Below are 7,367 nucleotides of genomic sequence, written 5' to 3' on the forward strand. Positions count from 1 at the left end.
TGATGCGGTAAGTGGGGCGGCGGGGAGGGGAAGTGTGTGTGTGTGTGTGTGTGCGTGTGTGTGTGTGTGTGTGCGTGTGTGCGTGTGTGTGTGTGTGTGTTTGTTTGTGTACGCGCGCGATTGAAAGGCTGACTGGCTGTGCACAGTTGGAGCAAGAGATGTGCACGGCTGGGGGGGTGCGCGTCCACGATGTGCAATCGGCGCTCGTGCACCAATCGACTTCCCTTCAGAGCTAACTCAGTGACAATAGGTCGAGAGAGCTCGACCTAAAAAGGGAGACCACGCCAAGCCAGGGAACTATAGACTAATCTCGTTGATTGACGTGGAAGCAAAATTATATGCCTCATGTCTATTGAACTATCTGCAAGGCTGGTGACCCCCTGGTGACCCTCACGCCCGACCGCAGGTCTGCCCAGTAGAACGGCGCTCACTTCATCCCTTTGTGAGGCAGAAGGTTGAGCTGGTTATGTTAGGGTTTGAAGCGTGTCCTGCAAGTTCGACAGGGCCTGTGCTGTTGGCGCCTAACCCATTGAGCTGCTTTACCTCTACCAACCACCGTGAACGCATTTGAACCAGGTGTGCACATATTTTATAATAAAGATTCCACTCTTCACCGCTTCCCACGGGGCGTTGTAAATGTCAGAGCCTGGAGCAGAATTGTTTATTGTTGTATTCGAGTAGAAGCGGTGCCGTGTGGGCCTGCTTCGGCCGCTCCTCTGCAGCAGACCTGACATTGTGCCGTGACGTGTTAGCACTCCACTGTCCGCAGCATGTAAGGGAGTGACCCGAGTGTGGTTATGAAGCCTGGAAATTCGGTCCAAGAGCTGCACAGGGAAATTCGAAGCGCTACGAGGAATGTGGGGATCCTTAGATATGCAAGTTGGAAGTAGTGCGCAATATCTGCATGTGGCTCTTGTGTAACTGCTCACCGTTTTACCAAGTACTGGGGTGAGTTTGATGTATATTGCAGAGTGCGAGTGCAGAGTGAGTGTGCAGAGTGCAGAGGAGTGAGTGCAGAGGAGTGAGTGCAGAGGAGTGAGTGCAGAGGAGTGAGTGCAGAGGAGTGAGTGTGCAGAGGAGTGAGTGTGCAGAGGAGTGAGTGTGCAGAGGAGTGAGTGTGCAGAGTAGCGAGTGTGCAGAGTAGCGAGTGCAGAGTAGTGAGTGCAGAGTGCAGAGTAGTGAGTGCAGAGTAGTGAGTGCAGAGTAGTGAGTGCAGAGTAGTGAGTGCAGAGTAGCGAGTGTGCAGAGTAGCGAGTGCAGAGTAGTGAGTGCAGAGTGCAGAGTAGTGAGTGCAGAGTATTGAGTGCAGAGTAGTGAGTGCAGAGTAGTGAGTGCAGAGTATTGAGTGCAGAGTATTGAGTGCAGAGTATTGAGTGCAGAGTATTGAGTAGTGAGTGCAGAGTGCAGAGTAGTGAGTGCAGAGTAGTGAGTGCAGAGTAGTGAGTGCAGAGTAGTGACTGCAGAGTAGTGAGTGCAGAGTGCAGAGTAGTGAGTGCAGACTGCAGAGTAGTGAGTGCAGAGTGCAGAGTAGTGAGTGCAGAGTACAGAGTAGTGAGTGCAGAGTAGTGAGTGCAGAGTACAGAGTAGTGAGTGCAGAGTAGTGACTGCAGAGTAGTGAGTGCAGAGTGCAGAGTAGTGAGTGGAGAGTAGTGACTGCAGAGTAGTGAGTGCAGAGTGCAGAGTAGTGAGTGCAGAGTACAGAGTAGTGAGTGCAGAGTACAGAGTACAGAGTAGTGAGTGCAGAGTACAGAGTAGTGACTGCAGAGTAGTGAGTGCAGAGTGCAGAGTAGTGAGTGCAGAGTACAGAGTAGTGAGTGCAGAGTGCAGAGTACAGAGTAGTGAGTGCAGAGTACAGAGTAGTGAGTGCAGAGTGCAGAGTACAGAGTAGTGAGTGCAGAGTGCAGAGTGCAGAGTAGTGAGTGCAGAGTACAGAGTAGTGAGTGCAGAGTACAGAGTAGTGAGTGCAGAGTACAGAGTAGTGAGTGCAGAGTAAAGAGTAGGGAGTGCAGAGTAGGGAGTGCAGAGTACAGAGTAGGGAGTGCAGAGTACAGAGTACAGAGTAGTGAGTGCAGAGTGCAGAGTACAGAGTAGTGAGTGCAGAGTGCAGAGTAGTGAGTGCAGAGTACAGAGTAGTGAGTGCAGAGTACAGAGTAGTGAGTGCAGAGTACAGAGTAGGGAGTGCAGAGTACAGAGTACAGAGTAGGGAGTGCAGAGTAGGGAGTGCAGAGTACAGAGTAGGGAGTGCAGAGTAGGGAGTGCAGAGTGCAGAGTAGGGAGTGCAGAGTGCAGAGTAGGGAGTGCAGAGTGCAGAGTAGTGAGTGCAGAGTGCAGAGTAGTGAGTGCAGAGTAGTGAGTGCAGAGTAGTGAGTGCAGAGTAGTGACTGCAGAGTACAGAGTAGTGAGTGCAGAGTACAGAGTACAGAGTACAGAGTAGTGACTGCAGAGTAGTGAGTGCAGAGTGCAGAGTAGTGAGTGCAGAGTACAGAGTACAGAGTAGTGAGTGCAGAGTACAGAGTAGTGAGTGCAGAGTACAGAGTAGTGAGTGCAGAGTAGTGAGTGCAGAGTACAGAGTAGTGAGTGCAGAGTGCAGAGTACAGAGTAGTGAGTGCAGAGTGCAGAGTAGTGAGTGCAGAGTGCAGAGTAGTGAGTGCAGAGTAGTGAGTGCAGAGTACAGAGTAGGGAGTGCAGAGTACAGAGTGCAGAGTACAGAGTAGGGAGTGCAGAGTACAGAGTACAGAGTACTGAGTGCAGAGTGCAGAGCAGGGAGTGCAGAGTAGTGAGTGCAGAGCAGGGAGTGCAGAGTAGGGGTGCAGAGTAGGGAGTGCAGAGTAGGGAGTGCAGAGTAGGGAGTGCAGAGTAGGGAGTGCAGAGTGCAGAGTAGTGAGTGCAGAGTAGTGAGTGCAGAGTAGTGAGTGCAGAGTAGTGAGTGCAGAGTAGTGAGTGCAGAGTATTGAGTGAAGAGTATTGAGTGCAGAGTAGTGAGTGCAGAGTAGTGAGTAGTGAGTGCAGAGTGCAGAGTAGTGAGTGCAGAGTGCAGAGTAGTGAGTGCAGAGTAGTGACTGCAGAGTAGTGACTGCAGAGTAGTGAGTACAGAGTACAGAGTGCAGAGTAGGGAGTGCAGAGTAGGGAGTGCAGAGTGGTGAGTGCAGAGTAGTGAGTGCACAGTGCAGGGTGCAGAGTAGAGAGTGCAGAGTAGTGAGTGCAGAGTAGTGAGTGCAGAGTAGTGAGTGCAGAGTAGGGAGGGCAGAGTAGGGAGGGCAGAGTAGGGAGGGCAGAGTAGGGAGGGCAGAGTAGGGAGGGCAGAGTAGTGAGGGCAGAGTAGAGAGTGCAGAGTAGTGAGTGCAGAGTAGTGAGTGCAGAGTGCAGAGTAGTGAGTGCAGAATACAGAGTAGTGAGTGCAGAGTGCAGAGTACTGAGTGCAGAGTGCAGAGTAAGGAGTGCAGAGTAGTGAGTGCAGAGTAGTGAGTGCACAGTGCAGGGTGCAGAGTAGTGAGTGCAGAGTAGTGAGTGCAGAGTAGTGAGTGCAGAGTAGGGAGGGCAGAGTAGGGAGGGCAGAGTAGGGAGGGCAGAGTAGGGAGGGCAGAGTAGGGAGGGCAGAGTAGAGAGTGCAGAGTAGTGAGTGCAGAGTAGTGAGTGCAGAGTGCAGAGTAGTGAGTGCAGAGTAGTGAGTGCAGAGTACAGAGTAGTGAGTGCAGAGTAGTGAGTGCAGAGTGCAGAGTACAGAGTAGTGAGTGCAGAGTGCAGAGTACAGAGTAGTGAGTGCAGAGTGCAGAGTAGTGAGTGCAGAGTGCAGAGTAGGGAGTAATGTAATGTAATGTAATGTATAGGCATTTATATAGCGCACTACTTACCCGGAGGGTCCCAAGGCGCTTCGACCGCTGCGAAACCCTTCCTGGCTTCCCTGAGAGATGGTCCCTTAATGGGTATCTCTAGGGTGAGACCAGGCATCCCCGGCGGTCTGGTGGGGCCGTTAGTGAAGATGAGGCAAGCTAATGCCCAGAGTTGCCGAGTGTGATCGCTGATCAGAGTGGGCACCGAGGCGAGAGAATTATCGAGTCCGCTGACCCTGGTCCAGAAACCTGGTCCCGGGCCGTCCTCTGCTCTCAGGTCTGCCGCCTCTAACCAGTGAGCCACACTACTTCACTTGTGCAGAGTAGTGGGTGCAGAGTAGTGAGTGCAGAGTAGTGAGTGCAGAGTAGTGAGTGCAGAGTAGGGAGTGCAGAGTAGGGAGTGCAGAGTGCAGAGTAGTGAGTGCAGAGTAGTGAGTGCAGAGTGCAGAGTCGTGAGTGAAGAGTAGTGAGTGCAGAGTAGTGAGTGCAGAGTAGTGAGTGCAGAGTAGTGAGTGCAGAGTAGTGAGTGCAGAGTAGTGAGTGCAAAGTGCAGAGTAGTGAGTGCAGAGTAGTGAGTGCAAAGTGCAGAGTAGTGAGTGCAGAGTAGTGAGTGCAGAGTAGTGAGTGCAGAGTGCATCTAGAAGTTACCGAATTGGTAAAAATACTGAATCTGTATTTTACCGAATCAGTAAATTTACCGATTAGGTAAATTTACAGATTTGGCAAAATTGGCCCCCCAACATCCCAAAAACCCATTTACCGGCCGGTAAATGGCCACCTACATCTGGCCCTAAATAACAAACTAAACAATTAAACTACAAGTCAGTAAATATCAAAGTAAATATAATGTATTAAAGAAAAAAGTAAACAGGTCACAGAACTTACCGCAGTATGACTCTTCAAGTAGGGAGTGGCTCCAACGTATGTCGCAGAATCCCCTTTTTTATACTAAAATACAGTAAATATAAAAGTAACCCTCACAAACAGAGTAAAAGAAACCAGAAACAACACCCGAAGACCGTGGCGGACCCCTCACGTACTCAATCCAGACACCCGTAATGTGCCTGGGGCCTGGCAGCTAGCACTGCACACCAAAACCCCCTCCCGTAGGGGACCTATATTTATTAAGGCGTCTTATTAAATAGCGTAGACTGTGTCCTGTTTATTCATGGCGTCCAATGAAAAGGAACAGAATACATTTAAATATGAAGTGCGTCCTAAAATGCAGAACATTTTTACCATTTAAAGTAATGGAAACGACAGTGCAAACGTAGCTGAACAGGGGGTACAAAGCTAGATGGAGAAACAGCTGCAGAAAGGCTGAACCTAATGAAATCTGCACCCCCCTGACGTAGGGGGTCCAGAACTGGATGGGGGGACAGCGCTCCTTAGAATACCGGCACACAGCTGTCACAGAGAGGACAGGCTGCCTCAGGTCACGGCACTTAAACACTACAGCGTAATTATCTAGCGTAAATATCAAAGTAAATATTATACAGTAAATAAACTAAACAGTTATACTACAATACAGTAAGCATCACAATACAGTAAATATAGAAGTAACCCTCACAGAGTAAAAGAAACCAGAAACAACACACGAAGACAGTGGCAGATCCCTCACTTACTCAATACAGACACCCGTAATGTGCCTGGGGCCGGGCAGCTAGCACTGCACACCAAAACCCCATCCCGTAGGGGACCTATATTTATTAAGGCGTCTTATTAAATAGCATAGACTGTATCCTGTATCTGAATGGCGTCCAATTAAAAGGAACAGAGTACATTTCAATATGAAGTGCGTATTAAAATGCAGTACATTTCAACCATTTAAAGTAATGGAAAGGAAAGTGCAAACGTAGATGAATAGGGGGTACAAAGCTCGATGACTAAACAGCTGCAAATAGGCCGAACCTATGGAAATCTGCACCCCCGTGACGTAGGGGGTACAGAGTTCGATGGGGGGGCGGGGACAGCGCTCCTTAGAATACCGGCACACAGCTGTCACAGAGAGGACAGGCTGCCTTAGGTCACAGTGCTCAAACACGACAGCGTAATGATCTTGCGTAAATATCAAAGTAAATATAAGACAGTAAATATCAAACTAAACAGTTCTACTACAATACAGTAAATAGCTAAGTAAATATAATATAGTAAAAAACAAAGTAAACAGGTCACAGAACTTACCGCAGAATGACTCTTCAAGTAGGGAGTGGCTCCAACGTATGTCGCAGAATCCCCTTTTTTATACTAAAATACAGTAAATATAAAAGTAACCCTCACAAACAGAGTAAAAGAAACCAGAAACAACACCCGAAGACCGTGGCGGACCCCTCACGTACTCAATCCAGACACCCGTAATGTGCCTGGGGCCTGGCAGCTAGCACTGCACACCAAAACCCCCTCCCGTAGGGGACCGATATTTATAAAGGCGTCTTATTAAATAGCGTAGACTGTGTCCTGTTTATTCATGTCGTCCAATTAAAAGGAACAGAATACATTTAAATATGAAGTGCGTCCTAAAATGCAGAACATTTCAACCATTTAAAGTAATGGAAACGACAGTGCAAACGTAGCTCAACAGGGGGTACGAAGCTCGATGGAGAAACAGCTGCAGATAGGGCGAACATAGCGAAATCGACATCCCCCCATGACGTAGGGGATACAGAGCTCGATGGGGGGACAGCGCTCCCTAGTATACTAGCACAGAGCTGTCACAGAGAGGACAGGAAGCCTCAGGTCATGGCGCTCAAACACTACAGCGTAATTATCTAGCGTAAATATCAAAGTAAATATTATACAGTAAATAACAAACTAAACAGTTATACTACAATACAGAAAATAGCGCAATACAGTAAATATAAAATTAACCCTCACAAACAGAGTAAAAGAAACCAGAAACAACACACGAAGACAGTGGCGGATCCCTCACGTACTCACTCCAGACACCCGTAATGTGCCTGGGGCCTGGCAGCTAGCACTGCACACCAAAATCCCCTCCCGTAGGGGACCTATATTTATTAATGCCTCTTATTAAATAGCGTAGACAGTGTCCTGTTTATTCATGGCGTCCAATTAAAAGGAACAGAATACATTTCAATATGAAGTCCGTCTAAAAATGCAGAACATTTCAACCATTTAAAGGAATGGAAACAACAGTGTAAACGTAGCTGAACAGGGGGTACAAAACTAGATGGCGAAACAGCAGCAGATAGGCGGAACCTATCGAAATCTGCACCCCCGTGACGTAGGGGGTACAGAGCTCGATGGGGGGGACAGCGCTGTTTAGAATACCAACACACAGCTGTCACAGAGAGGACAGGCAGCCTCAGGTCACAGTGCTCAAACACGACAGCGTAATTAAGTAGCGTAAATATCAAAGTAAATATAAGACAGTAAATATAAAACTAAACAGTTATACTCCAATTCAGTAAAATCACAATACAGTAAATATAAAAGTAACCCTCACAAACAGAGTAAAAGAAACCAGAAACAACACACGAAGACAGTGGATCCCTCACTTACTCAATCCAGACACCC

The sequence above is a fragment of the Lissotriton vulgaris genome, chromosome 1_1, assembly GCF_964263255.1.
Source record: "Lissotriton vulgaris chromosome 1_1, aLisVul1.2, whole genome shotgun sequence".
Classification (NCBI taxonomy): Eukaryota; Metazoa; Chordata; class Amphibia; order Caudata; family Salamandridae; genus Lissotriton; species Lissotriton vulgaris.